This window comes from Lissotriton vulgaris, chromosome 1_1 (genome assembly GCF_964263255.1).
Source record: "Lissotriton vulgaris chromosome 1_1, aLisVul1.2, whole genome shotgun sequence".
Classification (NCBI taxonomy): Eukaryota; Metazoa; Chordata; class Amphibia; order Caudata; family Salamandridae; genus Lissotriton; species Lissotriton vulgaris.
Window position 1 is genome coordinate 1,484,763,412 of NC_141685.1, and position 17,286 is coordinate 1,484,780,697.

Consider the following 17,286-nt stretch of genomic DNA (forward strand, 5'->3'; position numbering starts at 1 on the left):
TTCTGCCCAGGCTCCTCCTATACCCCCTCCTCTCTGACTTCACCCATTCTGCCCAGGCTCCTCCTAAGCCACTCCCCTGCTGTCTGACCCCACCCATTCTGCCCAGGCTCCTCCTAAGCCCCTCCTCTGCTGTCTGACCCCACCCATTCTGCCCAGGTTCTTCCTATACCCCCCCCTCTCTGACTCCATCCATTCTGCCCAGGCTCCTCCCATACCCGTCTGACCCCACCTATTCTGCCCAGGCTCCTCCTATACCCCTCCTATTTGACCCCACCCAATCTGACTTGGCTCCTCCTAAACCCCTCCTCTGCTGTCTGACCCCACCCATTCTGCCCAGGCTCCTCCTATACCCCCTCCTCTCTGACTCCACCCATTCTGCCCAGGCTCCTCCCATACCCGTCTGACCCCACCCATTCTGCCCAGGCTCCTCCCATACCCGTCTGACCCCACCCATTCTGCCCAGGCTCCTCCTATACCCCTCCTATTTGACCCCACCCACTCTGACTTGGCTCCTCCTAAACCCCTCCTCTGCAGTCTGACCCCACCCATTCTGCCCAGGCTCCTCCTATACCCCTCTTATTTGACCCCAATCTTACTAGGCTCCTCCTAAGCCCCTTCCCTGCTGTCTGACCCCACCCATTCTGCCCAGGCTCCTCCTATACCCCCTCCTCTCTGACTCCTCCCATTCTGCCCAGGCTCCTCCTATTTGACCCCACCCAATCTGACTAGGCTCCTCCTAAGCCCCTCCTCTCTGACTCCACCCATTCTGCCCAGGCTCCTCCTAAGCCCCTCCTCTGCTGTCTGACCCCACCCATTCTGCCCAGGCTCCTCCTAAGCCCCTCCTATTTGACCCCACCCAATCTGACTTGGCTCCTCCTAAACCCCTCCTCTGCTGTCTGACCCCACCCATTCTGCCCAGGCTCCTCCTATACCGCCTCCTCTCTGACTCCACCCATTCTGCCCAGGCTCCTCCTCCTCCTATTTGACCCCACCCAATCTGACTAGGCTCCTCCTATACCCCCTCCTCTCTGACTCCACCCATTCTGCTCAGGCTCCTCCCATACCCCTCTGACCCCACCCATTCTGCCCAGGCTCCTCCTATACCCCTCCTATTTGACCCCACCCACTCTGACTTGGCTCCTCCTAAACCCCTCCTCTGCTGTCTGACCCCACCCATTCTGACTAAGCTCCTCCTAAACCCCTCCTCTGCTGTCTGACCCCACCCATTCTGCCCAGGCTCCTCCTATACCCCCTCCTCTCTGACTCCACCCATTCTGCCCAGGCTCCTCCTATTTGACCCCACCCAATCTGCCCAGGCTCCTCCTAAGCCCCTCCTCTGCTGTCTGACCCAACCCATTCGGCCCAGGCTCCTCCTATACCCCCCTCTCTGACTCCACCCATTCTGCCCAGGCTCCTCCTCCTCCTATTTGACCCCACCCAATCTGACTAGGCTCCTCCTATACCCCCTCCTCTCTGACTCCACCCATTCTGCTCAGGCTCCTCCCATACCCCTCTGACCCCACCCATTCTGCCCAGGCTCCTCCTATACCCCTCCTATTTGACCCCACCCACTCTGACTTGGCTCCTCCTAAACCCCTCCTCTGCTGTCTGACCCCACCCATTCTGACTAAGCTCCTCCTAAACCCCTCCTCTGCTGTCTGACCCCACCCATTCTGCCCAGGCTCCTCCTAAGCCCCTCCTCTGCTGTCTGGGCCCAACCATTCTGCCCAGGCTCCTCCTATACCCCCTCCTCTCTGACTCCACCCATTCTGCCCAGGCTCATCCTATACCCCCTCCTCTCTGACTCCACCCATTGTGCCCAGGCTCCTCCCATACCAGTCTGACCCCACCCATTCTGCCCAGGCTCCTCCTATACCCCTCCTATTTGACCCCACCCACTCTGACTTGGCTCCTCCTAAACCCCTCCTCCTCTGCTGTCTGACCCCACCCATTCTGCCCAGGCTCCTCCTATACCCCTCCTCTCTGAACCCACCCAATCTGACTAGGCTCCTCCTAAGCCCCTTCCCTCCTCTCTGACTCCTCCCATTCTGCCCAGGCTCCTCCTATTTGACCCCACCCAATCTGACTAGGCTCCTCCTCCTACAGACAACACCCATTCTCTTTCTTTCACCTTTCTCTCCACACCTATTTTACTTACCGACCAATCTGCAATCCCTCTTTCGCTAGGCATGATTCCACTCTTACACAACACACAGACACATTTTACTTACCAATTTCCTTACCTGGTGCCGAACCCGGGATTTGAACCCTGGTTGCCTGGATGGAAGGCAGGAACTTACCCACTGGACCACACTGGTTTCCATGTAAGTAGCCTATCAAATTGTCCTTATGTCATGGTCATCCTTTTAATGTGCAATGGAAGCCACAGGGAAGGACACCAAGGCCTGTATGTTGCTTATAGTTACTACTGCAATCATCTAGACCACCAAGGAGCTATAGCTCAAAGGTAAGGATTGTACCTTTGGTGGGGACAGCCCTCACAGGCCAGGGTTCGAATCCTGCCAGTGCTGTAGAAGTATCAAAAGGTGGGAAATTTTCAAACAGTGATTTTCTTTTTTTTTTTTTGCTAAGTGTTTTTCTGGTTTCCATGTAAGTAGCCTATCAAATTGTCCGTATGTCATGGTCATCCATTTAATGTGCAATGGAAGCCACAGGAAAGGACACCAAGGCCTGTATGTTGCTTATAGTTACTACTGCAATCCTCCAGACTACCAAGGAGCTATAGCTCAAAGGTAAGGCTTGTACCTTTGGTGGGGACAGCCCTCACAGGCCAGGGTTCGAATCCTGCCAGTGCTCTAGAAGTATCCCAAGGTGGGAAATTTTCAAACAGTGATTTTTTTTTTTTTTTGTTGCTAAGTGTTTTTCTGGTTTCCATGTAAGTAGCCTATCAAATTGTCCTTATGTCATGGTCATCCATTTAATGTGCAATGGAAGCCACAGGAAAGGACACCAAGGCCTGTATGTTGCTTATAGTTACTACTGCATTCCTCTAGACCACCAAGGAGATAGCTCAAAGGTAAGGCTTGTACCTTTGGGGGGGACAGCCCTCACAGGCCAGGGTTCGAATCCTGCCAGTGCTGTAGAAGTATCCCAAGGTGGGAAATTTTCAAACAGTGTTTTTTTTTTTTGCTAGTGGTTTTTTTGGCAGGTGTCTCCCAACATTTCATATGTTTTCTCTCATGACCTTCTACCAACCGCCCTATTTCTCAAGTAGGTGCTAGGAACAAGGCCTTATCTTCCTTTATCAATGTCGTCATTCTTTGTCCTTTAAGTTTGGTGAATTGCAGAGTGCAATTGTGGTATTGGGGGTTATAACTGAGCACAAGAATGCGAGGATGGTGCTACACTTATTGTAAAATAGGTTGGTTGATGGTGATTTTTCATTTTAGTGTGAGCCACTCGCTCAAATCAGAGGTTTGGTGCCAGTGAGCTTGGATAGAAATAAAGGTCAAGTATGAGCTCTGGCTAATGAAATGATGGGTCGAGTTTGAGGCTAGCTAGAGTCCATTTATTAGGTGCAATAAGAAGTTGGAAAGATTGTTTCCTTTAAGAGACAGACAAGAGCAGAGTCAAGCCTTTGCTCTAGTAGATCTGCATCATGCCTGCTGCAGGATGTGAAGGAGTGGACCTCCACAGCAGTGCGTTGTGCCGGGCTGGGCTGCACTGGGCTGGGCTGGGCCTGCCCTGGCATCTTGGATTTATTCACCCACCTCCTTCCTTTGAAGAACGCTCACGAACGGCCACGAACGTCCTTGTTCTGTATACAGGCGGACAGCAGGCAATTTAGGACCCTGCTAAATGATGGTGATGTCCCCATGTGCTTCCTTCGAGTGGCAAAATCCTTTGTCTAAGGCAGGTGGGCTTTTTTAAAATTTGGTTGAAGACCATATGTTGGAGGCAGTATCACGGCACAAGCCGCCGACCGTCTCAGAAGAAAGTATGCATGGGAGGACATTATTTGCATAGGAGAGCCCTCTTCTCAGTCCCATTCTTAAGCTGCAGTGGCCATGAAGTGTTACTAGTGGGCAGCAGTATGAACAAAAGAGCACACTGAGGCTTTTCTTCTTCTTGCTGACATGATTCTTGGTCATTTTTGTCTTGCAGGGCCTAAGGAGTGAAGGACTACGATGACTGAGGGGATGAGGAATGGCTGGCCTGTATTTGTGGTGAAGGGGGAACATTTGGAAGGTAAACAGCAAGATGAAAGCGTCAAAGCATATATGTTTGCTGAGTGATTGAGTCTGTGTGTCACTTGTCTCTTTGTAGGGACATGTGAGAAAGGAACAGCAGCACCATAGACTTCAGGTGGGAGAGCAAGCAAGGATGAATATTTCCCTCAAATCCAAATACTTACAGCACCTCAAAGATGACAAGTGCGATATGATGTTCTGCAATTGCAAGGATTTGCCATGTGTGGTGCATAAATATGCATGGTTAGTGAGGTTTTTCCCAGAATGTGAGTATCGTTAGGCTGGCAAATGTCAGGCACTCCTTTGGGGGTATGAGGCCAAGAAAAAATTTGGGAAGTTTGCTACAGTCATCTGTAGGATCGAAAGACACTGGGGAATCGTTACAGAGGGAGCCAGGCTGCACAAAACGTGGTAACAGTTGGACAGAAATCTTTAGCAGGACTTTTGACTACCCCCAATGTGGGACCAGGACCGCAGTACCTCTCTGTCTCTGAAACGTATTTTGACCTCTGGGCACCACCATCTCAATGCCCCTCAAATGTTCCCTCCTGGAACCCCAGCTTTGGTAGTGCATCAACCAGGTTTCAATCATTTGAGTGACCACAAACACCCTTGCTATGTGCCTTCCATTTACATTCAGTCAGTAACCCAGCTGCTTCGTTCGCTATTGAATCTCAAGTGACAGTTGGATGCACATTGCAGGGGTATACAGGCATTTACCGTACTGTACAGCCCCTCTCAGTACAGTCAGACTACACTTCTTAAAATCATAAATACATGTTTTGTCCAACAGTAAGGCCGGGCCTTTCCTCTGTAGTTCATAGCCAACGTAAGGAGGAAAAAATAAGCTGAAGAGCATGCCAAAATTCTCTACAGACACTGCCAATCCTCACACTGCCTATTTGCATGCCGAGGTTATTCACTATGACCCACCAAACCAATTGGCAACAGTAGCCTCTCTCTGCCTCATTCGTATGCTCCGATGCCACCTTTAATTAGCAAATGTTAGTGCTCTAGGATTTCATAGCACGATTCGCTATAGCCTCTTTTTTCAACAGAAATGTCCTAAAGGTACCTATACCAATCTGCTGGGTGGGGAGGAGGGGGGCTGCTGCTGTTGGCAGTAAAATTTTGGGGCACCCCACCTGCAAAAATACATTCACATGCTCCTTGTTGTACCTTTCAATACCATAACTGCAGCAGAATCGTATGGTGACCCCTGTTGGTAACAGAAACTGTCAAACAGCTTTTTGCCACCCCCCCTCCCCCGTTGCCCCTAACCATTTGGGGTACACCCCATGAGGGAGGATCAGAGCAATAAAAAATAATGGTAGCCCCCCCAAAAAAGTACCTGGAAGGCATGCCATTCTGTGCACCTCATCGCTCTTCACGTTGCGCCTAAGCACCTTTTAATACTGCTCCCCGACTGCCCCCTCCCAACAGAAATCAGAAAGTATAGGGGGTGCATTAAAAAAGTTTTTGCAGTTCCCCACCATAAGTCAGGATCCTCCTCCATCTATGACCCCTTCCTAGGCCCTCAGACCCCACCCATTCTGCCCAGGCTCCTCCTATTTGACCACACCCAATCTGACTAGGCTCCTCCTTAACCCCTCCTCCGCTCTCTGACCCCACCCAATCTGACTAGGCTCCTCCTATACCCCCTCCTCTCTGACTCCACCCATTCTGCTCAGGCTCCTCCCATACCCCTCTGACCACACCCATTCTGCCCAGGCTCCTCCTATACCCCTCTTATTTGACCCCAATCTGACTAGGCTCCTCCTAAGCCCCTCCTCTGCTGTCTGACCCCACCCATTCTGACTAAGCTCCTCCTAAACCCCTCCTCTGCTGTCTGACCCCACCCATTCTGCCCAGGCTCCTCCTATACCCCCTCCTCTCTGACTCCACCCATTCTGCCCAGGCTCCTCCTATTTGACCCCACCCAATCTGACTAGGCTCCTCCTAAGCCCCTCCTCTGCTGTCTGACCCTACCCATTCTGCCCAGGCTCCTCCTATTTGACCCCACCCAATCTGACTAGGTTCCTCCTAAGCCCCTCCTCTGCTGTCTGACCCCACCCATTCTGCCCAAGCTCTTCCTATACCCCCTCCTCTCTGACCCCACCCATTCTGCCCAGGCTCCTCCTATTTGACCCCACCCAATCTGACTAGGTTCCCCCTAAGCCCCTCCTCTGCTGTCTGGCCCCACCCAACCTTCCCAGGCTCCTCCTATACCCCTTCTCTCTGACCCCACCCAATCTGACTAGGCTCCTCCTAAGCCCCTCCTCTGCTGTCTGACCCCACCCATTCTGCCCAGGCTCCTCCTAAGCCCCTCCTCTCTGACTCCACCCATTCTGCCCAGGCTCCTCCTAAGCCCCTCCTTCGCTGTCTGACCCCACCCATTCTGCCCAGGCTCCTCCTATACCCCCCTCCTCTCTGACTCCACCCATTCTGCCCAGGCTCCTCCCATACCTGTCTGACCCCACCCATTCTGCCCAGGCTCCTCCTATACCCCCTCCTCTCTGACTCCACCCATTCTGCCCAGGCTCCTCCTATACCCCTCCTCTATGACCTTACCCATTCTGCCCAGGCTCCTCCTCCTCCTATTTGACCCCACCCAATCTGACTAGGCTCCTCCTAAGCCCCTCCTCTGCTGTCTGACCCCACCCATTCTGCCCAGGCTCCTCCTATACCCCCTCCTCTCTGACTCCACCCATTCTGCCCAGGCTCCTCCTAAGCCCCTCCTCTCTGACCCCACTCATTCTGCCCAGGCTCCTCCTATACCCCTCCGACCTCACCCCCTCTGCTCAGGCTCCTCCTATACCCCCTCCCCTATACCCTTCCTCTCTGACCCCACCCAATCTGACTAGGCTCCTCCTATACCCCCTCCTTTCTGATTCCACCCATTCTGCCCAGGCTCCTCCTATTTGACCCCACCCAATCTGACTTGGCTCCTCCTAAACCCCTCCTCTGCTGTCTGACCCCACCCATTCTGCCCAGGCTCCTCCTATACCCCCTCCTCTCTGACTCCACCCATTCTGCCCAGGCTCCTCCCATACCCGTCTGACCCCACCCATTCTGCCCAGGCTCCTCCTATACCCCCTCCTATTTGACCCCACCCACTCTGACTTGGCTCCTCCTAAACCCCTCTGCTGTCTGACCCCACCCATTCTGCCCAGGCTCCTCCTATACCCCCCTCCTCTCTGACTCCACCCATTCTGCCCAGGCTCCTCCCATACCCGTATGACCCCACCCATTCTGCCCAAGCTCCTCCTATACCCCTCCTCTCTGAACCCACCCAATCTGACTAGGCTCCTCCTAAGCCCCTCCTCTGCTGTCTGACCCCACCCATTCTGCCCAGGCTCCTCCTATTTGACCCCACCCAATCTGACTAGGTTCCTCCTAAGCCCCTCCTCTGCTGTCTGGCCCCACCCATTCTGCCCAGGCTCCTCCTATACCCCCTCCTCTCTGACCCCACCCATTCTGCCCAGGCTCCTCCTAAGCCCCTCCTCTCTGACCCCACCCAATCTGACTAGGCTCCTCCTATACCCCCTCCTCTCTGACCCCACCCATTCTGCCCAGGCTCCTCCTAAGCCCCTCCTCTCTGACCCCACCCATTCTGCCCAGGCTCCTCCTAAGCCCCTCCTCTGCTGTCTGACCCCACCCATTCTGCCCAGGCTGCTCCTAAGCCCCTCCTCTCTGACCCCACCCATTCTGCCCAGGCTCCTCCTAAGCCCCTCCTCTGCTGTCTGGGCCCAACCATTCTGCCCAGGCTGCTCCTATACCCCTCCTTTCTGACCCCACCCAATCTGACTAGGCTCCTCCTAAGCCCCTCCTCTGCTGTCTGACCCCACCCATTCTGCCCAGGCTCCTCCTATACCCCTCCTCTCGGACCCCACCCAATCTGACTAAGCTCCTCCTAAACCCCTCCTCTGCTGTCTGACCCCACCCATTCTGCCCAGGCTCCTCCTATACCCCCTCCTCTCTGACTCCACCCACTCTGCCCAGGCTCCTCCTATTTGACCCCACCCAATCTGACTAGGCTCCTCCTAAGCCCCTCCTCTCTGACTCCACCCATTCTGCCCAGGCTCCTCCCATACCAGTCTGACCCCACCCATTCTGTCCAGGCTCCTCCTATACCCCTCCTATTTGACCCCACCCACTCTGACTTGGCTCCTCCTAAGCCCCTCCTCTGCTGTCTGACCCCACCCATTCTGCCCAGGCTCCTCCTATTTGACCCCACCCAATCTGACTAGGTTCCTCCTAAGCCCCTCCTCTGCTGTCTGGCCCCACCCAACCTTCCCAGGCTCCTCCTATACCCCTTCTCTCTGACCCCACCCAATCTGACTAGGCTCCTCCTAAGCCCCTCCTCTGCTGTCTGACCCCACCCATTCTGCCCAGGCTCCTCCTAAGCCCCTCCTCTCCGACCCCACCCATTCTGCCCAGGCTCCTCCTAAGCCCCTCCTCTGCCGTCTGACCCCACCCATTCTGCCCAGGCTCCTCCTATACCCCTCCTATTTGACCCCAATCTGACTAGGCTCCTCCTAAGCCCCTCCTCTGCTGTCTGACCCCACCCATTCTGAGTAAGCTCCTCCTAAACCCCTCCTCTGCTGTCTGACCCCACCCATTCTGCCCAGGCTCCTCCTATACCCCCTCCTCTCTGACTCCACCCATTCTGCCCAGGCTCCTCCTATTTGACCCCACCCAATCTGACTAGGCTCCTCCTAAGCCCCTCCTCTCTGACTCCACCCATTCTGCCCAGGCTCCTCCCATACCAGTCTGACCCCACCCATTCTGCCCAGGCTCCTCCTATACCCCTCCTATTTGACCCCACCCACTCTGACTTGGCTCCTCCTAAACCCCTCCTCTGCTGTCTGACCCCACCCATTCTGCCCAGGCTCCTCCTATACCCCCCTCCTCTCTGACTCCACCCATTCTGCCCAGGCTCCTCCTATACCCCTCCTATTTGACCCCAATCTGACTAGGCTCCTCCTAAGCCCCTCCTCTGCTGTCTGACCCCACCCATTCTGAGTAAGCTCCTCCTAAACCCCTCCTCTGCTGTCTGACCCCACCCATTCTGCCCAGGCTCCTCCTATACCCCCTCCTCTCTGACTCCACCCATTCTGCCCAGGCTCCTCCTATTTGACCCCACCCAATCTGACTAGGCTCCTCCTAAGCCCCTCCTCTCTGACTCCACCCATTCTGCCCAGGCTCCTCCCATACCAGTCTGACCCCACCCATTCTGCCCAGGCTCCTCCTATACCCCTCCTATTTGACCCCACCCACTCTGACTTGGCTCCTCCTAAACCCCTCCTCTGCTGTCTGACCCCACCCATTCTGCCCAGGCTCCTCCTATACCCCCCTCCTCTCTGACTCCACCCATTCTGCCCAGGCTCCTCCCATACATGTCTGACCCCACCCATTCTGCCCAGGCTCCTCCTATACCCCTCCTCTATGACCTTACCCATTCTGCCCAGGCTCCTCCTCCTATTTGACCCCACCCAATCTGACTAGGCTCCTCCTAAGCCCCTCCTCTGCTGTCTGACCCCACCCATTCTGCCCAGGCTCCTCCTATACCGCCTCCTCTCTGACTCCACCCATTCTGCCCAGGCTCCTCCTATTTGACCCCACCCAATCTGACTAGGCTCCTCCTAAGCCCCTCCTCTCTGACTCCACCCATTCTGCCCAGGCTCCTCCTAAGCCCCTCCTCTGCTGTCTGACCCCACCCATTCTGCCCAGGCTCCTCCTATACCCCCCTCCTCTCTGACTCCACCCATTCTGCCCAGGCTCCTCCCATACCTGTCTGACCCCACCCATTCTGCCCAGGCTCCTCCTATACCCCCTCCTCTCTGACTCCACCCATTCTGCCCAGGCTCCTCCTATACCCCTCCTCTATGACCTTACCCATTCTGCCCAGGCTCCTCCTCCTCCTATTTGACCCCACCCAATCTGACTAGGCTCCTCCTAAGCCCCTCCTCTGCTGTCTGACCCCACCCATTCTGCCCAGGCTCCTCCTATACCCCCTCCTCTCTGACTCCACCCATTCTGCCCAGGCTCCTCCTAAGCCCCTCCTCTCTGACCCCACTCATTCTGCCCAGGCTCCTCCTATACCCTTCCTCTCTGACCCCACCCAATCTGACTAGGCTCCTCCTATACCCCTCCGACCTCACCCCCTCTGCTCAGGCTCCTCCTATACCCCCTCCCCTATACCCTTCCTCTCTGACCCCACCCAATCTGACTAGGCTCCTCCTATACCCCCTCCTTTCTGATTCCACCCATTCTGCCCAGGCTCCTCCTATTTGACCCCACCCAATCTGACTTGGCTCCTCCTAAACCCCTCCTCTGCTGTCTGACCCCACCCATTCTGCCCAGGCTCCTCCTATACCCCCTCCTCTCTGACTCCACCCATTCTGCCCAGGCTCCTCCCATACCCGTCTGACCCCACCCATTCTGCCCAGGCTCCTCCTATACCCCCTCCTATTTGACCCCACCCACTCTGACTTGGCTCCTCCTAAACCCCTCTGCTGTCTGACCCCACCCATTCTGCCCAGGCTCCTCCTATACCCCCCTCCTCTCTGACTCCACCCATTCTGCCCAGGCTCCTCCCATACCCGTATGACCCCCACCCATTCTGCCCAGGCTCCTCCTAAGCCCCTCCTCTGCTGTCTGACCCCACCCATTCTGCCCAAGCTCCTCCTATACCCCTCCTCTCTGAACCCACCCAATCTGACTAGGCTCCTCCTAAGCCCCTCCTCTGCTGTCTGACCCCACCCATTCTGCCCAGGCTCCTCCTATTTGACCCCACCCAATCTGACTAGGTTCCTCCTAAGCCCCTCCTCTGCTGTCTGGCCCCACCCATTCTGCCCAGGCTCCTCCTATACCCCCTCCTCTCTGACCCCACCCATTCTGCCCAGGCTCCTCCTAAGCCCCTCCTCTCTGACCCCACCCAATCTGACTAGGCTCCTCCTATACCCCCTCCTCTCTAACCCCACCCATTCTGCCCAGGCTCCTCCTAAGCCCCTCCTCTCTGACCCCACCCATTCTGCCCAGGCTCCTCCTAAGCCCCTCCTCTGCTGTCTGGGCCCAACCATTCTGCCCAGGCTGCTCCTATACCCCTCCTCTCTGACCCCACCCAATCTGACTAGGCTCCTCCTAAGCCCCTCCTCTGCTGTCTGACCCCACCCATTCTGCCCAGGCTCCTCCTAAGCCCCTCCTCTCTGACCCCACCCATTCTGCCCAGGCTCCTCCTAAGCCCCTCCTCTCTGACCCCACCCATTCTGCCCAGGCTCCTCCTAAGCCCCTCCTCTGCTGTCTGACCCCACCCATTCTGCCCAGGCTGCTCCTAAGCCCCTCCTCTCTGACCCCACCCATTCTGCCCAGGCTCCTCCTAAGCCCCTCCTCTGCTGTCTGGGCCCAACCATTCTGCCCAGGCTGCTCCTATACCCCTCCTCTCTGACCCCACCCAATCTGACTAGGCTCCTCCTAAGCCCCTCCTCTGCTGTCTGACCCCACCCATTCTGCCCAGGCTCCTCCTATACCCCTCCTCTCGGACCCCACCCAATCTGACTAAGCTCCTCCTAAACCCCTCCTCTGCTGTCTGACCCCACCCATTCTGCCCAGGCTCCTCCTATACCCCCTCCTCTCTGACTCCACCCACTCTGCCCAGGCTCCTCCTATTTGACCCCACCCAATCTGACTAGGCTCCTCCTAAGCCCCTCCTCTCTGACTCCACCCATTCTGCCCAGGCTCCTCCCATACCAGTCTGACCCCACCCATTCTGTCCAGGCTCCTCCTATACCCCTCCTATTTGACCCCACCCACTCTGACTTGGCTCCTCCTAAGCCCCTCCTCTGCTGTCTGACCCCACCCATTCTGCCCAGGCTCCTCCTATTTGACCCCACCCAATCTGACTAGGTTCCTCCTAAGCCCCTCTTCTGCTGTCTGGCCCCACCCAACCTTCCCAGGCTCCTCCTATACCCCTTCTCTCTGACCCCACCCAATCTGACTAGGCTCCTCCTAAGCCCCTCCTCTGCTGTCTGACCCCACCCATTCTGCCCAGGCTCCTCCTAAGCCCCTCCTCTCCGACCCCACCCATTCTGCCCAGGCTCCTCCTAAGCCCCTCCTCTGCCGTCTGACCCCACCCATTCTGCCCAGGCTCCTCCTATACCCCTCCTATTTGACCCCAATCTGACTAGGCTCCTCCTAAGCCCCTCCTCTGCTGTCTGACCCCACCCATTCTGAGTAAGCTCCTCCTAAACCCCTCCTCTGCTGTCTGACCCCACCCATTCTGCCCAGGCTCCTCCTATACCCCCTCCTCTCTGACTCCACCCATTCTGCCCAGGCTCCTCCTATTTGACCCCACCCAATCTGACTAGGCTCCTCCTAAGCCCCTCCTCTCTGACTCCACCCATTCTGCCCAGGCTCCTCCCATACCAGTCTGACCCCACCCATTCTGCCCAGGCTCCTCCTATACCCCTCCTATTTGACCCCACCCACTCTGACTTGGCTCCTCCTAAACCCCTCCTCTGCTGTCTGACCCCACCCATTCTGCCCAGGCTCCTCCTATACCCCCCTCCTCTCTGACTCCACCCATTCTGCCCAGGCTCCTCCTATACCCCTCCTATTTGACCCCAATCTGACTAGGCTCCTCCTAAGCCCCTCCTCTGCTGTCTGACCCCACCCATTCTGAGTAAGCTCCTCCTAAACCCCTCCTCTGCTGTCTGACCCCACCCATTCTGCCCAGGCTCCTCCTATACCCCCTCCTCTCTGACTCCACCCATTCTGCCCAGGCTCCTCCTATTTGACCCCACCCAATCTGACTAGGCTCCTCCTAAGCCCCTCCTCTCTGACTCTACCCATTCTGCCCAGGCTCCTCCCATACCAGTCTGACCCCACCCATTCTGCCCAGGCTCCTCCTATACCCCTCCTATTTGACCCCACCCACTCTGACTTGGCTCCTCCTAAACCCCTCCTCTGCTGTCTGACCCCACCCATTCTGCCCAGGCTCCTCCTATACCCCCCTCCTCTCTGACTCCACCCATTCTGCCCAGGCTCCTCCCATACATGTCTGACCCCACCCATTCTGCCCAGGCTCCTCCTATACCCCTCCTCTATGACCTTACCCATTCTGCCCAGGCTCCTCCTCCTATTTGACCCCACCCAATCTGACTAGGCTCCTCCTAAGCCCCTCCTCTGCTGTCTGACCCCACCCATTCTGCCCAGGCTCCTCCTATACCGCCTCCTCTCTGACTCCACCCATTCTGCCCAGGCTCCTCCTATTTGACCCCACCCAATCTGACTAGGCTCCTCCTAAGCCCCTCCTCTCTGACTCCACCCATTCTGCCCAGGCTCCTCCTAAGCCCCTCCTCTGCTGTCTGACCCCACCCATTCTGCCCAGGCTCCTCCTATACCCCCCTCCTCTCTGACTCCACCCATTCTGCCCAGGCTCCTCCCATACCTGTCTGACCCCACCCATTCTGCCCAGGCTCCTCCTATACCCCCTCCTCTCTGACTCCACCCATTCTGCCCAGGCTCCTCCTATACCCCTCCTCTATGACCTTACCCATTCTGCCCAGGCTCCTCCTCCTCCTATTTGACCCCACCCAATCTGACTAGGCTCCTCCTAAGCCCCTCCTCTGCTGTCTGACCCCACCCATTCTGCCCAGGCTCCTCCTATACCCCCTCCTCTCTGACTCCACCCATTCTGCCCAGGCTCCTCCTAAGCCCCTCCTCTCTGACCCCACCCAATCTGACTAGGCTCCTCCTATACCCCTCCGACCTCACCCCCTCTGCTCAGGCTCCTCCTATACCCCCTCCCCTATACCCTTCCTCTCTGACCCCACCCAATCTGACTAGGCTCCTCCTATACCCCCTCCTTTCTGATTCCACCCATTCTGCCCAGGCTCCTCCTATTTGACCCCACCCAATCTGACTTGGCTCCTCCTAAACCCCTCCTCTGCTGTCTGACCCCACCCATTCTGCCCAGGCTCCTCCTATACCCCCTCCTCTCTGACTCCACCCATTCTGCCCAGGCTCCTCCCATACCCGTCTGACCCCACCCATTCTGCCCAGGCTCCTCCTATACCCCCTCCTATTTGACCCCACCCACTCTGACTTGGCTCCTCCTAAACCCCTCTGCTGTCTGACCCCACCCATTCTGCCCAGGCTCCTCCTATACCCCCCTCCTCTCTGACTCCACCCATTCTGCCCAGGCTCCTCCCATACCCGTATGACCCCCACCCATTCTGCCCAGGCTCCTCCTAAGCCCCTCCTCTGCTGTCTGACCCCACCCATTCTGCCCAAGCTCCTCCTATACCCCTCCTCTCTGAACCCACCCAATCTGACTAGGCTCCTCCTAAGCCCCTCCTCTGCTGTCTGACCCCACCCATTCTGCCCAGGCTCCTCCTATTTGACCCCACCCAATCTGACTAGGTTCCTCCTAAGCCCCTCCTCTGCTGTCTGGCCCCACCCATTCTGCCCAGGCTCCTCCTATACCCCCTCCTCTCTGACCCCACCCATTCTGCCCAGGCTCCTCCTAAGCCCCTCCTCTCTGACCCCACCCAATCTGACTAGGCTCCTCCTATACCCCCTCCTCTCTAACCCCACCCATTCTGCCCAGGCTCCTCCTAAGCCCCTCCTCTCTGACCCCACCCATTCTGCCCAGGCTCCTCCTAAGCCCCTCCTCTGCTGTCTGGGCCCAACCATTCTGCCCAGGCTGCTCCTATACCCCTCCTCTCTGACCCCACCCAATCTGACTAGGCTCCTCCTAAGCCCCTCCTCTGCTGTCTGACCCCACCCATTCTGCCCAGGCTCCTCCTATACCCCCTCCTCTCTGACTCCACCCACTCTGCCCAGGCTCCTCCTATTTGACCCCACCCAATCTGACTAGGCTCCTCCTAAGCCCCTCCTCTCTGACTCCACCCATTCTGCCCAGGCTCCTCCCATACCAGTCTGACCCCACCCATTCTGTCCAGGCTCCTCCTATACCCCTCCTATTTGACCCCACCCACTCTGACTTGGCTCCTCCTAAGCCCCTCCTCTGCTGTCTGACCCCACCCATTCTGCCCAGGCTCCTCCTATTTGACCCCACCCAATCTGACTAGGTTCCTCCTAAGCCCCTCTTCTGCTGTCTGGCCCCACCCAACCTTCCCAGGCTCCTCCTATACCCCTTCTCTCTGACCCCACCCAATCTGACTAGGCTCCTCCTAAGCCCCTCCTCTGCTGTCTGACCCCACCCATTCTGCCCAGGCTCCTCCTAAGCCCCTCCTCTCCGACCCCACCCATTCTGCCCAGGCTCCTCCTAAGCCCCTCCTCTGCCGTCTGACCCCACCCATTCTGCCCAGGCTCCTCCTATACCCCTCCTATTTGACCCCAATCTGACTAGGCTCCTCCTAAGCCCCTCCTCTGCTGTCTGACCCCACCCATTCTGAGTAAGCTCCTCCTAAACCCCTCCTCTGCTGTCTGACCCCACCCATTCTGCCCAGGCTCCTCCTATACCCCCTCCTCTCTGACTCCACCCATTCTGCCCAGGCTCCTCCTATTTGACCCCACCCAATCTGACTAGGCTCCTCCTAAGCCCCTCCTCTCTGACTCCACCCATTCTGCCCAGGCTCCTCCCATACCAGTCTGACCCCACCCATTCTGCCCAGGCTCCTCCTATACCCCTCCTATTTGACCCCACCCACTCTGACTTGGCTCCTCCTAAACCCCTCCTCTGCTGTCTGACCCCACCCATTCTGCCCAGGCTCCTCCTATACCCCCCTCCTCTCTGACTCCACCCATTCTGCCCAGGCTCCTCCTATACCCCTCCTATTTGACCCCAATCTGACTAGGCTCCTCCTAAGCCCCTCCTCTGCTGTCTGACCCCACCCATTCTGAGTAAGCTCCTCCTAAACCCCTCCTCTGCTGTCTGACCCCACCCATTCTGCCCAGGCTCCTCCTATACCCCCTCCTCTCTGACTCCACCCATTCTGCCCAGGCTCCTCCTATTTGACCCCACCCAATCTGACTAGGCTCCTCCTAAGCCCCTCCTCTCTGACTCTACCCATTCTGCCCAGGCTCCTCCCATACCAGTCTGACCCCACCCATTCTGCCCAGGCTCCTCCTATACCCCTCCTATTTGACCCCACCCACTCTGACTTGGCTCCTCCTAAACCCCTCCTCTGCTGTCTGACCCCACCCATTCTGCCCAGGCTCCTCCTATGCCCCCCTCCTCTCTGACTCCACCCATTCTGCCCAGGCTCCTCCCATACATGTCTGACCCCACCCATTCTGCCCAGGCTCCTCCTATACCCCTCCTCTATGACCTTACCCATTCTGCCCAGGCTCCTCCTCCTATTTGACCCCACCCAATCTGACTAGGCTCCTCCTAAGCCCCTCCTCTGCTGTCTGACCCCACCCATTCTGCCCAGGCTCCTCCTATACCGCCTCCTCTCTGACTCCACCCATTCTGCCCAGGCTCCTCCTATTTGACCCCACCCAATCTGACTAGGCTCCTCCTAAGCCCCTCCTCTCTGACTCCACCCATTCTGCCCAGGCTCCTCCTAAGCCCCTCCTCTGCTGTCTGACCCCACCCATTCTGCCCAGGCTCCTCCTATACCCCCCTCCTCTCTGACTCCACCCATTCTGCCCAGGCTCCTCCCATACCTGTCTGACCCCACCCATTCTGCCCAGGCTCCTCCTATACCCCCTCCTCTATGACCTTACCCATTCTGCCCAGGCTCCTCCTATACCCCTCCTCTATGACCTTACCCATTCTGCCCAGGCTCCTCCTCCTCCTATTTGACCCCACCCAATCTGACTAGGCTCCTCCTAAGCCCCTCCTCTGCTGTCTGACCCCACCCATTCTGCCCAGGCTCCTCCTATACCCCCTCCTCTCTGACTCCACCCATTCTGCCCAGGCTCCTCCTAAGCCCCTCCTCTCTGACCCCACTCATTCTGCCCAGGCTCCTCCTATACCCTTCCTCTCTGACCCCACCCAATCTGACTAGGCTCCTCCTATACCCCTCCGACCTCACCCCCTCTGCTCAGGCTCCTCCTATACCCCCTCCCCTATACCCTTCCTCTCTGACCCCACCCAATC